This window comes from Schistocerca nitens, chromosome 8, assembly GCF_023898315.1.
Source record: "Schistocerca nitens isolate TAMUIC-IGC-003100 chromosome 8, iqSchNite1.1, whole genome shotgun sequence".
Lineage (NCBI taxonomy): Eukaryota > Metazoa > Arthropoda > Insecta > Orthoptera > Acrididae > Schistocerca > Schistocerca nitens.
The window spans coordinates 473,370,093-473,389,691 of NC_064621.1; positions in this window are offsets into that span (position 1 = coordinate 473,370,093).

The window sequence follows — 19,599 nt, forward strand, 5'->3', positions numbered from 1 at the left end:
GCTGATTGTTGCTAAGAGAACGGGATAGTGCGTCTGCTACAATATTTTGTGTACCGGGAATGTGAACAATTGTAAAATGAAATTCCTGCAAATAAAGTTTCCATCTGCTTAATCTGTCGTGTGTAAATTTAACGGAAAGTAAAAACTGTATAGCTCTATGATCTGTGTAAACGGTCGTATGTCTTCCATAAAGAAAATGCCGAAATCTCGTAAATGCCCATACAACACACAATGTTTCAAGTTCTGTAACAGAATAATTGCGTTCAGCAGGTGACAGAATGCGACTCGCAAAGGCGATGCTTTTAATTACTGAAGTGCCATCTTCTTCAATTTCCTGAAAAATGTGTACGCCTAAAGCGGTGTTAGAACTGTCGGTGGCAATGGAAAAATTTCTAGTAAGATCCGGATGTGATAAAAGTGGTGCATTCAACAAAGGTTCTTTCAGGTTCACAAATTCAGAATGTGCTTGGCTATTCCAGGACCAAATAGTGTTTTCACCTGTCAATTGACATAATCTAGGGGTGTCTAAAGCAGAGTAATGAATAAATTTACGAAAAAAGTTAATTAAACCCAAAAATCTGCGTAGTTGTTTCTTCGTCGTAGGAACAGTAATGTCACGTAAAGCTTGAAGTTTTTCCGGGTCAGGCGCAATGCCCTCTGCTGAAATTACATGTCCAAGAAATTTTATAGAAGTTTTGCCAAAGTGCGATTTACTGAGATCAACTGTGAGTCCTTGTGCACGAAAAGTTCGTAACAGTTGTTCAAGAATCAGATTGTGTTCAGACCAGTTAGCTTCTGCAATAAGAATGTTGCCTACATACGTTGTGATTCTGTCTTTCAATTCTGTCGGAAGTATTGTATTCAAACCGCGAATAAATGCTGCTGAAGAAATAGTTAAACCGAATGGTAATTTACAAAATTGATAAGTTACCAAACTAGAGAAATGCTGTGTACTTTCTGCAGTCCGGATGGAGTTGAATTTGCCAAAATCCCGATTTCAAATCTAATGTGGAATAAATAGCAGTACCATGAAATTTCTGTAGAAGTTCTTCTGTTGTCTGTGGACGATCTGTTTCATTAATAATAATGTCGTTGATGTGACGCGAATCAAGTACGAGGCGAAGTGAACCATCCTTTTTCTTAACAATATGGAGCGGGTTTATGTACGGACTAACTGCCGGTTCAATAATTCCTTGGTCAAGCATAGCTTGCAATTCTTTCTTAACTTGTTCTCTGTGAATATACGGAATGGGATAATGTTTGGCTTTAAATGTGTCGTGCTGTTTAACTTGAAATTCATACATAAAATCGGACATAGTACCAGGAACGTTGTCAAAAACTGGAGCTTGCTGTAAAAGAATTTTGCGTAGTTGCGTGCGTTCGTCATCTGTATTTGCACTGCTCTGTTTAATTTTATCAGAAATCATTTGCATAACGTCATAGTCGGCTTCGTCTGGAGTATTATAGTAGTGTACGTACGTATCTGTTAACAATGTGGAATGACAGTCTATATTACGTGATGCGGAAATGACCTCTGTACGATTGTTTGTTCTTCTGCAGATAAAGAGTGCTGAAATTCTAAAGCCAGTTGTACATTTTCATCCTTTAACATTAAATAGGGGTTTTGAAAGTCAATAATTGCGTCGTGTTGTACCAGAAAATTCGTACCTAAAATAACGTCTGTCGTCAATAAGGGCACAATCCAAAAATTTGAGTGAAATGTATGACCTGCAGTACAAAATGATAAATGTGTCTGTAGTTTTACATCTACTCCTTTACCAGATACTGCTCCTTTTACTTTAGTTTTGCCTAATGGTAACGTAGGATAGGTATTCTTTGTTACATTCGTTGAAAGATTCCTCATTTATGACTGACATAGGAGATCCAGAATCGATTACTGCTGAAAATTTAGATGATCCAATCTTTACTTCAATGACAGGGTGTGAAATGGTTTTTTGAATAACTGGTCTTTCCTGCAAAAGTGTCTCGGATGTCGTCAAAAGTAATATCATTTTCGTGAAGAAGATTCTGCGTGTCAAAAGTATTGCTTGCGTTACTGGAAGATGCAACCTGTACTGTATCTAGTCAAATTCTATCTGACGTGCTATCATTTGCGGGAGGATGCTGTGGCATTTCGACTATTTGAACTGTTCTGTTATTTCTTCCTGACGTATTATGTTCGGGATGATATCTAATGTCTGGTTCATTCATGATAATATGTTGTTGCGGATGATTTTTCTGCTGATAAGACAGTGTTATTAAACGTACGCTGAAAATTGTGCTCATTACTTTTACGCGTATCATAATAGTAATTTCTGTACGGTGCATTGCGGTATGAGCTGAAATAGTGTTTTTTCTGTACATAGTTATTTCCTTGTTGCTGTGCATTACTATTTGTTGGAGCTGACGCTATACGCGTAGGCGCCGAAACATTAAAGCTTGGTTGACCTTGTACATTACATTGTTGGTTAGGTATGCTAACCGGTTGGTTTTGTTGCTGTTGCGGAGAAAAGCCTCTATTGTTACCATACTGCGGTACCTGTTGCTGATAATTTTGACGATACTGATAATTAAAATTTTGTCTGTTATTAAAGTTCTGGTGGTTGTCATTTCTGGAGCGTCTAATGAAAACTGTAACTTTTGGTAAAACTTGTCTTATCGGGTTTTCTTTACTCATTCTTAATCCTAGATAGATCGATAGTTGAAGAGCTGTTTTGATAGATATAAAGGATAGTTGAAGAGAAGGCAGCTGTGCAGAAAACTAAAGGAGAAATAGCACTACTACGGCTTGGGGCCCTGTGCACGCTACGGCACATATTCATCGAAGCGTAATGAATCCCCTGAGGTCAATTACGCGCTACAAATAAATTTTAGTTTCTGCGTTACAGGCAGTGCTGGTGAAAATTCAAAAGCAAATTGTCGTATCCAGTCCAAAGCTAGTTTCTGCGTTACAGTCCAAGCTGGTGAAAGTACAAAAATAAATCGACGTATTCAGTTCCAAGCGTGTACCTGTGCTCTGTCATTTTTAAATACCTTAGGTTTTTTTACGGATAGAAAATGCTTGTAATCAAAATTATCGTCTCTGTATGTCTGAACAGGTTCAGACTTGTATGAGAATCTATTTGTCTGTGACTGTTCGGAATCTAACTCACGTACTCTCTGTAAATTACCTAAATTATAGCCGGCCGGTGTGGCCGTGCGGTTAAAGGCGCTTCAGTCTGGAACCGCGTGACCGCTACGGTCGCAGGTTCGAATCCTGCCTCGGGCATGGATGTGTGTGATGTCCTTAGGTTAGTTAGGTTTAGTTAGTTCTAAGTTCTAGGCGACTGATGACCTCAGAAGTTGAGTCGCATAGTGCTCAGAGCCATTTGAACCATTTTGAACCTAAATTATACTGGCTGTGTGAGTCTGACAAATGTTCGCAAAGTGGCGTCTGCTGTGATGTGTTAAAGGCTGAAACATTTTTCATCTGTGTTACCTCTTGCTGTAAAGTTGACAATTTTCTACGTAATGTATTATTGGACGAACCTATCTCACTGATTGTCTGCTGTAAATTTTGGAATTCGGGTGTTTGATTAAACGAGACTGGTGAAGTATCGTCCGATTTGGTGTCATTATTATTTTCGATAACGTCAATACGACTGGCCAATTCGTCATATTTTTCAGTCAGTATTTTTACCTTATCATCGTTTTTAGTGTCACAAGCATTAATTTTTTCTTGTATTTTACGTGTGGTTTCGTTCAACTTTCTAACGTCTGCTTTGATGGCATCGGTATCCTGAATTAGTTCTAATTGTTCAAGTCTGTCGGTCACTGTCTGAAAGTCTACTACCGGCCGCGGTGGTCTAGCGGTTCTAGGCGCTCAGTCCGGAGCTGCGCGACTGCTACGGTCGCAGGTTCGAAACCTCGGGCATGGATGTGTGTGATGTCCTTAGGTTAGTTTAAGTAGTTCTTAGTTCTAGGGGACTGATGACCGTAGATGTTAAGTCCCATAGTGCTCAGAGCCATTTGAACCATTTTGAAAGTCTACTGTGTGTGTGTGTGTGTGTGTGTGTGTGTGTGTGTGTGTGTGTGTTTCTGTTTTTGTTTTAAGATCAGAGATTTCATCATGTAATTCGATGTTCAACTGTTTGATAGTATTAATTTCGTCTGATACTTTAGCAATATTGTTATCTACGTATGTTTTCGCCTTCGTAAATAATTTACGCTTATCTTCCTGTCTCTGTGCGGTAATTGTTTCCATGACTTGTCGCTTTACTTCATTCTGTTCCTGTATAAATTTACGGTAATGCGTTTCACTGTTTTGTAGGTGTTGATTAAAACGTTCGTCAACTTGACTGTTCTGTTGGTCAAATTTCGCGTCTACTTTTGCATAAAGTGTGCGCGAAATTTCTGCTGACATTAATTTAAACACGTCGCGTAACTGTGTTGCGTTTTCAGAGCATTGTTTGACTGCACTAATTTCATCTTTAAGTAATTTCGTTGTAGCTGCTTGCGTATTCTTTAATTCTTGAGCAACAGATCTAATTTCTTCACTACTGTCCCTAGCACAAGCCTTAATTTCCTCACGTAATTGTTCTTTAGTATCATGACATTGCGCGGCAACGGCAGTAATCTGTTCACTAAGCTGTCTGGAATTGTCTAGTTTTTCATTAAGGTTGTCATGTTTTTCATTAAGTTGTTTGAAATTATCTTGCTTATCATTCGACTGTTCGAGACTTAAATTAATTTGTTTGTTCGATTCATTGAGTCCTTTGTAATTGTCGTCTCGTTCTTTCTTAAACTGTAGCAATACTGCCATAATTTGATCCAAGCCAAAATTAGCGACTCTATTTTCTATGCTGTGTAATGGTGTATGTGCATTTGTCACGTTTTCTGAGACCATTTGGTCATTCTGTAATTTTTGAAAAGGTTTGCCAATCGGATGTGCACTGTGGGTCACTACATCGCAATCAAATAAATTTCTTTCCATACGTCTTTTGTGTATATTGTTCATCTTCGTCAGAAACATTTATCTGTTCACTGTGTAAATTTTGAAGTCAGGTGTGTCAAACTGGACAGCGTTCATTGTAATGGAACGTGCCGCATCATCAATTGTCGTTAAATTAACAGAGGACACAATTGAATTTGTATGCTCATCATTAGAATTAAAACATTATCAGTGGACGCTACGCACTGATTGTCAGTAAATGGAGGATTATCGCTATTACACTGAGTGTTGCATGTATTATCGGTCAAGCTATTAGAGTCGGCTATTTCACTCATTGCATATCGCGATGTACTGTCAACAGTTTTTCGCGGCATTTTCGCTAATTCAAATTAAGCACAAAATGAAACAAAGACAAGGTAAAAAAAGGAACAACCACAATTACAACAAAGAGCAATAAATTGCCGATGATCTATGAAAGAAAGAGTGACAAATTAGTAAATCCGTTGCGCCAGATGCAAACTACGTTTAAGTAAAGAAGAGCAGATATATGACTAATTCTCAGAGATTCACAAAGAAATACGATCCTGGCTGGATGTCGCCAAGTGTAACCTCCCCACACTAAATAATAATTAAATAAATTTAAATATGAATAATGAATGTGATTCTAATTTAATGTAACCTCTGAACAAAATTGGTTCCCATTTATAATCTCCATGCAGAAATGCATTCACATTTGATGTACCCACAAAATTCTTTTCTCATTTAATGTTAAGTTCGAAACAGAAAAATTCCTAAACCCCGAAATAAAAAAATTCAGTAACCTGGTAAACTTTAGGACGACAGCAGCGCTGCGCCACGGCCCTGTATTCTGAATTAAAAAAAAAAACAGAAATTCTTACCTCAATAAAAACGGCAAATATATCTGCACTTACCTAAAAAAATTTCCGGCACAGCTCCGTGCAATGCTGGCCTATACATCTGTGATACGTGAAAGGAATGATCATGCATTGAATAAATTCTTTAAATTGAAATGAATGCTTTTTTAAAAACTTACTTCATATTATAAAAATTATTGTTAGGGCATTTTTAAAAAAAATTGGATGACAGGTCACGTACATTACTAGATATGCCGAGGCTGCTTCTTTACCTTATACAATAATACTCAGCCTTCAGAATCCCGACCAGAGCAGACCGCTGCGGACAGGCGCTGGCGCGCGCAGGCTAGAGATGGGGGGATCCGCTCTTGAACTAATTCATAGAGTTGAATCTTTCAAAGGAGTGAACAATCAGTGATTCAGAAAAAAAGAACGGTAGCTCCAAACGTTTCCCACAGCAGAGAGAGAGAGAGAGAGAGAGAGAGAGAGAGAGAGAGACGGAGCATATCAGCAGCGCCTCTGCTGGTCAGAGCACACTGCACGCCACACAACACAGCCAGCGCCGGCCTCTGCCCTGCTTCTACCTTGGCTGCCTGCATTGTGCAGTGCCCCATTGGATTTTGTGTTTCACATATGCCGTGCCGTCTCTGTGCGTCGTCTGCCGCGTGCAGTGTCTGGCGCAGCTTAACTTCGCATCGCACTCTGTCGGCGATCGTTTCAGTCGCACGTCCTGCCCTCTGGGCAGTTGATGCGAGCAACAGGACAGAGAGGCACCTAGCGGATAACATAGGAACTACTTGCAAAAACCTGCTCGCAAGGGAACGGACGATTTGGCTCCGAGCGGGTGAGCTCCCCCCACCCTCGGAACTCGCCCGCTCAACGCTCACCCCACCGTCTCGACTCTAGCCAGAGCGTTGAGCAAAGCGACTCAGGTGTCACTCTGGTCTCTGCGGTCTCAGCTCATGCAGCAATACAGCTCGCGGCTCGACCTGCTCGACTCAGCGCCTCTGCATCGGAGTTCGTCCCCACTGGATATTGTTCTTCGTAGTAATACCGCTATGTATATTACATTATTATGTTATGTATACATCAATCGTTTTTATTTTATTTTTATTTGTTTAAACTGATTAGATTAGGTTGCTGATGACTCCTCTTACCATAGGATTTTTATTATGGACACTCGAAAATACGCTTTAATTACGAGCGAACCGATAAACGTATCGCAAAATGTGATACACCAATATTTTCCTTGTTTTATTCTGCGTAAGGCTATATGCAGCACTTTCGTTTTACAGTCAAATTTATATATTTTTTTCTTATTCTGGTACGGATTTTGCGATTTTAGGCGTCTTCGAAAGGAAAAATATATGGCTTGCGATGTATTTGTATGAGGTTAATGAAATTTTAATACATTATAGCCAAATATATTGTTAATGTAAATCTCAAGCTACAACATTTTCCGATCACCCAAAAAACCACGATAGCGCAAAATAAATCAATAATCAAAAACTTTGTCATATCGTGGAAATTTCAATAAACAATACAAAATTCTTACTCATTATCTGTGTTACTTCAAAATAGGATCAAATAAGATCAAAATACAGGTGTAGTACTGGAATAAACCAAGTTTAAAGGGCAATGTGCCTTCCATTTATTTTCTATTGTAAATGAGTGGTGAGTCATGAAAAAGAGCTAATTCATTTCAGGGAGTGAACAGTTCTGATCCAATCTCTGAAAAGAACAGTTTTGCCCATCTCTAGCGCAGACTGCATGCGGACAGGCGCCGGCGCGCGCAGACTGCATGCAGACAAGCAACAAATAACAACATACTGCTCTCTGGTCAGAGACTCTCCTATCCCTTACCTATTGCAGGCAGCGCATACCTTCTACAACTTCTCTTCAAATCACATTAATCATGGAATGGAAACACACAGCTACAGAACATACCAGCGTGCCTTCAAACACTTTGTTACAGGAAATGTTCAAAATGTCCTCTGTTAGCGAGGATACATGCATCCACCCTCCGGCGCATGGAAGCCCTGATGTGCTGATGCAGCCCTGGAGAATGGCGTATTGTATCACAGCCGTCCACAATACGAGCACGAAGAGTCTCTACATTTGGTACCGGGGTTGCGTAGACAAGAGCTTTCAAATGCCCCCATAAATGAAAGTCAATTGAGGTCAGGAGAGCGTGGAGGCCATGGAATTGGTGCGCCTCTACCAATCCATCGGTAACCGAATATGTTGTTGATAAGCGTACGAACACTTAGACTGAAATGTGCAGGAGCTCCATCGTGCATGAACCACATGTTGTGTCGTACTTGTAAAGTCACATTTTCTAGCAGCACAGGTAGATCATCCCATATGAAGTCATGATAACGTGCTCCATTGAGCGCAGGTGGAAGAACATAGGGCCCAATCAAGGCATCACCAACAATACCTGCCCAAACGTCCACAGAAAATCGACGTGATTGCACAATTGCGTGCGGATTCTCGTCAGCCCACACATGTTGATTGTGAAAATTTACAACTTGATCACGTTGGAATGAAGCCTCATCCGTAAAGAGAACATTTGCACTGAAATGAGGATTGACACATTGTTGGATGAACCATTCGCAGAAGTGTACCCTTGGAGGCCAATCAGCTGCTGATAGTGCCTGCACACGCTGTACATGGTACGGAAACAACTGGTTCTCCCATAGCACTCTCCATACAGTGACGTGGTCGTTACCTTGTACAGCAGCAGCATCTCTGACGCTGACATTAGGGTTATCGTCAACTGAACGAAGAATTGCCTCGTCCGTTGCAGGTGTCCTCGTCGTTCTAGGTCTTCCCCAGTCGCGAGTCATAGGCTGGAATGATCCGTGCTCCCTAAGACGCCGATAAATTGCTTCGAACGTCTTCCTGTCGGGACACCTTCGTTCTGGAAATCTGTTTCGATACAAACGTACCGCGCCACGGCTTATGGCCCGTGGTAATCCATACATCAAATGGGCTCTGCCAACTCCGCATTTGTAAACATTGCACTGACTGCAAAACCACGTTCGTGATGAACACTAACCTGTTGATGCTACGTACTGATGTGCTTGATGCTAGTACTGAAGAGCAATGATTCGCATGCCAACACAAGCACCGAAGTCAACATTACCTTCCTTCAATTGGGCCAACTGGCGGTGAATCGAGGAAGTACAGTACATACTGACGAAACTAAAATGAGCTCTAACATGGAAATTAAGCGCTTCCGGACACATGTCCACAACATTTTTTCTTTATGTGTGTGTGAGGAATGTTTCCTGAAAGTTTGGCCATACCTTTTTGTAACACTATATATATATATATGGATACAAATTATTCACATTTGAGAGAGTTTCCTATAGTTTCACTATGCAGTAAATGACGAGCTTCGGCCGCTATGAATGTCTGTAAACGTTATTCAACCGCCAATCACAAAACAGTGGGGTCAGTGCATGAATGTACAGTTAAGTGCACCCACCACTGGAGCACAGGAGACGGGATTCGTATTGTGTGGCGCTCTTTAGTGGTATATGAAAAATAAATTTTGTTAAGAGGAAATTAACTGGAGTGCCGTTAGTTAAAAGAAGCAGCCAAGTAAAGAAAAATGATATGTTTACATCATCACATAGCCCAAATAAATTTACCACTAACAGAGAAAAAATTAATAATCAGGATTTTGTCTAACCTGCTTTAACAACGTGGGTAGTCTGACCGCGCACATAGTTTGTTGGCCTTATGCCGATCATTACTATTACGCGTTATGCACGTAAGTGCTGCCCAGAAACTGAGTTTAAAGACCGGCTTAACAGATCTCAGGGACGCACGAGTGGCTGCTACAAATTCAAAGACCAATTACGTTCGGCAGCGTCCAGCAAACGATATGTCAGTAGTCGTGCAGTTCTCCTAGTTGAAACATAAAAAAGTTGGCAGGCAAGGTCAATGTTGTTGAAATTAAACATTGGTTAACAATAATAATTATTGAGATATTGATGATAGTTTTACATAGATAAATACTTTACACACCTTGGAGATAGCCGGCCAGAGTGGCCGAGTGGTTCTAGGCGCGTCAGTCTGGAACCACGCGACCGCTACGGTGGCAGGTTCCAATCCTACGTCGGGCTTGGATGTGTGTGATGTCCTTAGGTTAGTTAGGTTTAAGTAGTTCTAAGTTCTAGGGGACTGATGACTTCAGATGTTAAGTCCCATAGTGCTCAGAGCCATTTGAACTATTTTTTTGAAGATACTTTTCAAGTACAACTACCTGTTAGAAAATCGTTCAAAAGAACGATCATTAAGATTGACCGATTGACAAGAGCGGACACATCAATAGAGAGCGGGCCTTAGGACAAAAAGAGGTTTTGAGAGCGAGCCACACGCCGCTCCTCTTTATACAGGGTGTTACAAAAAGGTATGGCCAAACTTTCAGGAAACATTCCTCACACACAAATAAAGAAAAAACGTTACGTGGACATGTGTCCGGAAACGTTTAATTTCCATGTTAGAGCTTGAAACGTCCCCTTTGAACAATTATACATGACTGTGCTTAAACTGACACACAATATTTTTAGCGCAATGCAATCTGACTTTCAAAAATCCCTACAAAAGAATGGTCCTGCCTATAAATTTAACCTATACCTTTCACAAATCACTTACCTCACAAAATTCTTCGTTACTCGAACTACTGCAATACAGCGAGCGCCACTACTGCCAGCTAAATAAAAGATTCAAACTACGGAAGGCACTAACTACTGATAGGCATAGTTGGCAAATGAAAGATTTTGATAGAGAACAAACAATGTATTTACCTTAAGGGGCTCCGGACCGCCCTATACTTGCAATGTTAAAATAACGCTTATAAATTACATCTTTCCTCACAAAGTATTTGAGGTAGGAAGTTGAACTTTTTACAGATTATTTATTGGAATATGGGCTACAACTTACAGCGATTTTACAAAATTTTAGTTGAGTTATTAAAGATGATTTTTTTTCAATTGTAATGAAAATTCACAACATTTTTTCGCAATTTTTTATTTATATATTCAAAAATATACAGTTTTTTTTGGAAAAAGGCTGTGTTAAATTATGTAGAAGGTACTGTGTAACATTTACTGAAAGTTTGAAACAAATATGTTTGGAAGATCCTTAGAAAACATGTAATTAATATGAGAAAATAAAAGTTTTGGGAATCGAGCGACAAAGATTGGATTAACTTTTTAGTGCATTCCAGGTCCATAGGATGGATTATCTTCATCCTCTGCAAACTCCTCCTCCAGCTTCCTCTTGTTCCTCCTCCTGTTTACTCTTGCTAGTATTTCTAGACTCTTTACAGCCCTGTCTGCAGCCCGAAGGCGTTACTTGTCTAAAGCAAGCATCGCTCGTACCATGTTAGAACCTATCTTCATTCCCATATTTCTAAATACCTTGCACCTTATAATGTTGCCATCATTGAAAGTCGCAACAGCATCATACACACCAAAGTGAAGTGTTTCTATTCCAACAAATACAGTCTTGGGGATTCTCGACCATATAACACTATTTACACTTTCATTGGGGTTTTGAGTTTTTCCGTGAATACACTTTTTCAACAGTTCAGGTGCTGCTAAGTCTCTGAAAATAGGTTTTATCACCTCCATTATTGCATGAGGCAGACTATGCTTATGAGTGTACACTTCACCAGTTAGCAATCCTTTGTTATATTTACACCAACTGTCTTCTTCTTTGGGACACAAGCTATGTTGGGGATTTTCATCGGTTGAAGAAGTATGAAAAAAAAGAGCCCAAACAGCCTTCTTCATTTCGTCGACACTTTGTGTATTTTGCCTAATAGCCATTACATAATAGTTCTGTATATTGTCAATTACACTGTCAGTTAACCTTCCCTTCCCATCCAACCCTTTACCATCACTGAGTTTTTGTTTTTTGTACGAAGCTTTCAGTCGCCGAAGTCTTGTTCCCATTCGCTTCTGTACGTGTCCAATACACTCAAATTTCTGCACTACAACATCATCACCATAGGGCTTCAGTCCTTGAACATGTTTGAAACTTTTAGAATCACCGTCACCAAGGTAATTAACATATCGCACTTTATCACACGCCTCAGAACGCTGGAATATACTGGCAACACCAGCCACTTCCATTCCCCCACTACTGCCACTATAGTTAGCTTTGCAATTCTTTATATTTTTGTGGACATCTACAATACTTTGATATTACTGCTACATCTAAAACTTTCCCTGTATACATACTGGTGGCAGATACTACACCATGAAGAGATGTGTGTCCCCGTTTATGCCAGGTACCATCGAACACTGCAGTCAAATCTCTGTTACCATTGTTTTCAATTACTGCCACTTCCACAGCGTTCTTCATAGATTCTATACATAGATCTTCTACTTTAGACCCTATTAATTTATTATAGGTCGTAAACTTGGTTGGGGGATTTGGAAGTTTCATGATGCCACAGAAAATTGCACCTGCAGTAGCACCCTTACCAACTGAACACAAGGAATAAACAAATCTAATGTGGTGTTCGTAGATTTTGCTACCATTTTCTTCAGTTGCAGTTACTGCAACACTGTTCCAAAAGGCGGTCATGTATGAACACTTATCACATTTCAGTTGTATTTCACTAGCAAGTCCTACGTGCTTTATTATGGAGAGTTCCAGACCAACTTCACTACAATGAATACATCTTACACAGTTTGAAAAAATTCCTTTGAGAACCGACATATCAAATATTTCATTCACATCCGATTCGCCCATAAAACATTCATAGTTTTCACTCATTGAACCAAGCTTCTTCTGTGAAGTATTTTCTTTCCCACTTTGACTGCTATGGGCAGGTGTACTTGAGAGGTTAGGTTCACTCACTTGGTTATCGTCTTTATTGTTTACAGTAATAACACACACCTTTGGCTTTCCAACATTTCTCCTCTTCTTAAAAGCCTTCAGAGGATTTCTAATAACTTTACTTTTACTCATTATTATACTTCAACAAAACAGACTCAAGAAACAGAATTAATTACGAATGTTTTCGAGATAACGACAGAGTAAATAAACATGAAACAATCGACAATCACATCAGCGATATATATTGAACCATCACAGGTTAGCCACAACACATACTTTATCTCACATCACTAAAATGTACCTGATGAACACGGACGTTAATAATAACACCATTTGACAGCAGTTTAACAGCGCCACAGTGGGTCACGCCCATGTAGAACACATTCCAAAAAAAATTTGAAAATAGTTGTAGTCTTCGGAATTGAATAAATTATATATCTATTAAAAGGTAATAGTCTGCAGATTCAGAAAACGCAAAAAAGTAAAAATTGAAGTTTTCATGATTTTGAGCCTTTCCGGAGCCCCTTAATAGTCATCAAAAGTCATAATATTTATAGGAGTTCATAACACCCATTCTTACAAATATCAAAACTCCGCCATTTCTCTCCCTACATCCACCACTGTTGGCGGCTCACCTCCAACTGCGCAACACTACGCGCTGTTAACAGCCAACAGCCCAACACTACAATGGCAGACAACAATGCAAACTAGCCACAGACTGCACACAGCACAGCCAGTGATTATCATACATAGCGCTAGGTGGCGTTACCAATAAGAAAACCTAAACAGCCTACTTACATAGCCCCATGCTCCCCACAAAAAATTTTACAAATTGTTTTGGGCACTGGGCAATACAGATTTGAAAAAAAATTTCATAATTACAATAACAAAGATATCAAATGCACACACTTATTGGTACAATGTTGGTCAACAGCTAAAATTTTCTCACAGTCCATAAAGGAACTGGATAACAGAATTGCTGGTTCTAAGGACAATTCCAGAAACTTTGTGAGTGCACAAGTGGTGGTTATGGACTTGCTATATTTATCACAGTAAAATTGCAGTGTTTTTCTCAAAGGCTGAGTAGTAAAAGAAAATGCACACGGAAGTACTGGATTTCCATGCAATCTTGAAGATGTAGTGTTGTCCTTCCAACGGAAAGACAGTGCTGACTCTTGACATGCAGACAGGTAATGGGCCACAACAGAGGAAACCCACAGCAGAGTCATTCGACGTTTTGAAGAATACTGGTAGGTAGGTCATTACAGAGTAGACCTACTGTAGTCCTGGTAGATTACGGTATTGGTGGGGCACCAGATGTGCAGACCCACTGTAGTCCTGGTAGAGATTGTGGTATTGGTGGGCCACCAGAGGTGCAGACCCACTGCAGTCCTCGTAGAAATAATGGTACTTGTAAGTCAGAAAAGGTGTAGACCCACTGTAGTCCTTGTAGAGATGGCCAGCAGCCATCTGCTGCGACTGTGCAGGTGCACAATCACCATCGAAGAGTCTTGCAGACAATATAGCAAGTCCATAACCACCACTTGTGCACTCACAAAGTTTCTGGAATTGTCCTTAGAACCAGCAATTCTGTTATCCAGTTCCTTGCTGAATTTTTAACACATGTGCAAACACTAATAGTCCCTACTTCTCACATATTGTCCATATACTATGACCAACAGAAATGTGTGCAGTGAAATGGAACTTACAAGTTACTTAATTTGATTACAATTTTATAACATAAGAATACAATAACAAAGGTACAAAATACATCATTAAAGAAGATAACAATACAGATAACATTTGTAGTACAGGCTTTACAAAAGAACCGAAATAACATATACATCAGTGTTACAGGAATTATGACATGAGTATATACATGAGATCAGAATAACTTTCGAAACATCAACTTCACACATGAGCATTAAAATAAAACAGAACAAATAATGTTTAAACATCTTTATAAAGTAAATAACATAGTATTAGAAAAATTCTACAACATAAATCTTATTAGCTAAACACATGAAGACAGGAAAAACACAAATATACAAGAGTACACAAACACACAGTGGGATAACACAAGGAAAGGACAGGGTTTCTTTTACTGCAGTATTTCGCAAACAAAACTTGCTTTACTTCTCGGAGATCTCCTTTCGTTCTTCATTATTTCCACAAGTTCTAACTAAACTTGCTTTCTGTACTTTTTTCGTATGACGTCTCAATGCATTTCTTCCAATTCGTCGCAACTCATTCTCTTATATAATCTACCCCTCTTAAGCTAACTTAAATCTACTGAGCTCAGATGCTAAACTAAGAGATGAGGCAATGCAGCAGCACAAAACAATGAACACAAACAGCAATGACAAAAAATTGACATTGGCAAATCAATTGCAATATTATGACTAATATAAGGCACTGAGCAGCAAACAAGAAAAATAAATCAGTAGTAAAACTGGCTTAACAGCGTAATACAAAGTCAAATTCAGTAACATTATGCCTGGCAAACAGCAGCAGCAAATGCAATAACTTATATCTAAACATGAGAAAGCTCAAGCAGAAAAAATATTACAGTAAAAATGGCCATGTCTAATACCTATGTCACATCTTAACACTAGAGTGATGCATCACAAAAACTTACTCTGCAAGAAAGTTACCAAGTCATTAAAAAATTATTTATGCAATTCCTGTGAAGTGGAAATGTCTTTTTGTGCTCCCTCATTTTTTTGGAGTACATCCATCATAGTTATTTTTTATTGGATCTGTAGGCATAGAATATTTATATTAGTACATCTATAAAATTTTATTTTAACCAATGCTGCAGTTCAGCTAGGAACTAGATATTAAACAAAATAGGCAAAGCAAGGCGTGAAACGTCATTCACTAGCCATATGGCATTTCATAATGCAGTAAACAATCTTTCAACTAGCAAGACAATAGACATGAAATGTTTCTCATCATTTCATTTCAGTAAATATCATAAATTAAGAACTCTACAGCGTAATCATGTTTTCAAGTTTGAGGGTGTCGTATTTACGATGCTTTCTACAAAGGAATGTCAATAGCGAGGATAATGGCCTCCCCTTTTTTTTTCTCCACCTGTGCCTCTGAAAGGCACACACTAATGGTTTTTTTCCAGGCGATTGTCGTGCAGCTGGGTGCCCACGACGCATTACGTGAAGGTGGCCACTTAACTTTCTTACCGAAATATTTACGACAGCAGTTTCCGCTACAGTGAAAGTCTCATATAAAAATATTTCACAGGTCAAGAATTTATGTTACAAATCTGTAGAAACAAAATTGTATTGATATAACAGTGTCCAAAATATTTTCGTCGGCATTGTAATACATTCACGCATTTACATACATTTCATAACTCTTAAAGTAAGATTCTTGGTTTCCAACAACCTTTTTCGCAAACCAGAGTCCCTAACCACTACTCATTATTCCTTACCTTATTCGTCGACACTTCTTCAATATTTTATGATAACAGATACGTAGCATACTCAAATAACTCATATAGCATCAGCTTATTGATCATAAACATACCGCAACAGCACAATACACATAGTCATCGTAATAATATCATAACACCTCAGTCAAAACTCAAAAACGTCGTAGCTTCCTCCAATAATTTCAAAACCTAAAACAAATTCTCTGCTCATGTCAAAAGTGTCATCTACCTCAATCGTACTTAAAAAATCGTGATCCCATACCAAACACATCATTCAAAGCTCTCATAATATCACAATGCTTCCGAAAAAATACGAATAGTTCACAAAGCACAGACAAAATACAATTTCGTAAGCGTGTAAGTGTGAAGTTATCCAACAGCATAATTATGTAAACATATGTCACTAAAGTAGTATAATAAATGTTTGTCTCTCTCAGTTAAATGATCAGATAGCTGTGTAATTTATGTGTTAGAGAAATATGGTACCGATGTGTAAAGTTGTATAAGCAAATACCATATTAGCTAGGGCTCCTTGTGCTTGCCAAACACATGGTACACAAAGTAAGCGTGTATCCCCCTGAGGATTAATGTAATTATACCCTCAGGTGTTATAGATTACAGCAATGGAATTAAATGTATCACGGAAAACCCTTGTATCATTGTACTTCAAATATCTTAAAAAAATAAATGTTTTAAGTGCGAAATTAATCACTCAAATACGTGTACTGTAGCGTTAAACTGTGCGTCATGTTGTCAGATAATCTCTGTGGAAGTCTCGTAGTTATCGTCCTCAGAAAGCTAAGTTCTGCAAAAGTTAATGTACTTACCTCATGATAAACAAAAGTGAAATGCTTTGTGAATAGATATCATAGTTATTACGCTTATTGCCATGATGTAGAAAGTACTATAATGTAATGTATTGTTGTGCTATGAAAAAGGCTGTCTCATTGTAGCTATACCACAAAAGTTACTACTAAAACATGTTTTACTTTCCAGAATAATACAGAAAAACTGTGCAGATATAAAACAGAAACACTGGAAAAGCAACATTGTAAATTGTCATTCATTAGTAGCGTCGTGATAAAATCGTGTAGCTGTCACATAAACTAACCACTGCGTCATCTGGTATCTCACAGAAAGTACTTTAAATCCAGAATGTATTTTCAAGTAAACCAAAATGTTGCATTAAAATCTCATTAGCAGTACTGGTAAATGTTCAAAGTATGTGAGCCTTATAGTCGTTACATAATCGTGCAACTAACAAGCGAGAATGTACACACACAATAACACTGTGTCCGCTGTTCACAATAACAATACATTCGTAATTTCTGTTTAAATAAGTTCTCTTGGTTCTTGACTGGATATTTAACTTCAAACATTGTTGCATGTTAACAGATTCTAAGTCTGACAAAGCATACAATAATGTGAAGTGAAAAGTTATATGGCAAAGACAAAGTTAAAAAGCAGATTATCTTTCAATAAACGGTTTTACATGTGAAATGTATTGTAAACCTTTACTCTTCCTAGTGCTCAGAGTTTCAATTTGAACGCAATTATGCGGTATACGGCGGTAAAGAATACTGGAATTTTTCTCAAGGATAGCCTATGTTATTTTTCTCAAGCCCAGCTGGCGCACGTGTCTGCCTGCGGTGCGAGTCATTGTCTGTCTCTTTGTTGGCGCGCGTCGTTATTGGGATTTGGAGACCTAACTTCTAACAAATTGACATTGTCGAGAGTGCCCTGCTCTGTTTGAAGCTCGCCAGTTCTGATGCAATTCAGGTCTGTCGCTTTGTCGGTAGTTTACATAGTTTCTTGTTTGTCGGTCATGTGGTGGAAAATTTCTCCCGGAATCGTAACTGCGTGGTGGACTGTTGCGTCTGAAGTTATTCTGTCTCCCTTGATAATAATTGTTTTGGTTCCTATATTTTCTGTTTCTATGGTTGTCTCTGTGATAGTTACTACCATGGAGAGATGATCTTTCCCTGTAATTATTACTACTCTGCCAACGGTTGTCATACGGGTGGTGTCTGTTTTGGTCACGATTTGTGTTGTGAGAATAGCCTTGTCGTGTCCAGTTATTTCTTTCATCGCGGAATTGCGACGGATGTGACCTGTAATTGTTGTGTTCCTGTTTCCGCGTTCCGCGATTTCCGCGATTGTCAGTGTCAATTTCCAATTCTTGTAACAGTCCTAGAAAAGCTTCAATGTCGTCTTTGCAACGTCCTGCCAAAATAATATGCCGTAAATGTTCAGGTAATTTGATTAAGCAAATGCGGATGAGTTCTGAGGGGCTGTATGGGTTTGACAGGTACTGATTCTTGTGCAACATGTCTTCAAAATATTTCACAAGACTGGAAAATTCAGATTGTTCGAAGTGTTTCATCATTATGATGCCATGTTTTACTCGGTCTTGTGTGGCTTGAGACCAATATGCTGAGAGGAAGGCACGATAAAACTCTCCTTCACTGTGGCAATCGTGAATGACGGCATTCTTACAGCTGGTTCATTCTCTAAGTAGCCACACATAAATTCTAATCTGTGTTCTAATGACCAGTTGGGAGGAAAACAATGAGAGAATTGATGAAGCCGCGCTTGTGGATGAATGTCGTTGCCAGAATTCTTAAACGTTTTGAATTTACGTGTAGTAAAGAACAGCTTATAGTCAAAATCATCGTGTCGGCGAGTCGCATATCGGTCATTGTAACGTCGTGTCGGCGGTTCCATCTCAAAATTCGGTGCACATTGCCAATTTCTTTCATAACTTCCGAAATGCCCTGTGTTATTATTTTGTGGCTGTTCCGTATTTCTAAGTCCCTCTTCCCGTATTGGAGCGCGAGTGGCCTCTAAAATACGTAATTCTTGTATTACCTGAGTCAGCTGATCTTGTACTTCCCGGATTTCTCTTTGGTGTTGCGTATTAATTTGATTCTGATTTTGTTTGAATTTCCTAATTTGTTCGCACTCTTCTGTGTCATTAAAGACTACCTTCGTAGATAAGTTAGTGAACTGATCCGAAAGTTCGGCTACTTTCTCCGATAGTGTACTTATTCCCTCAGTGTGTTTTTCTGAACCAAGTTTCGGAGTGTCCATTTGTGTTGAAATCGAATCTACTGTGTCCTTTAAGTTTTCTTGAGTTTTTGCAAGTTGCGTAACCGAATCGGTAGATGCTGCTGAGTCAATTTTAGCCCACAAGGTCACATGATTTTCATGAACAATGGTTTGCAGTTCTTTTGTGGCTGCCTCGTGATTCTGTAATGCATTTTCATGCCGCAAAAAAAAGGTTGAAAATGCTCACAAATTTGTGTTTTTACGTCGTTACAGACTTTCTGACATTTCGATTCGATTTTATGTAACTCAGTAGTTAAATCTTCACGTGTTTGTTCAAACGTGGTGTGAAGATTTTTTTCCATTGAGTCTAACTGTTGCTGTGTTTGTCTCTGGTGTTGTTCCATTGTGTCTAACTTTTGAAGCTTTTGCTA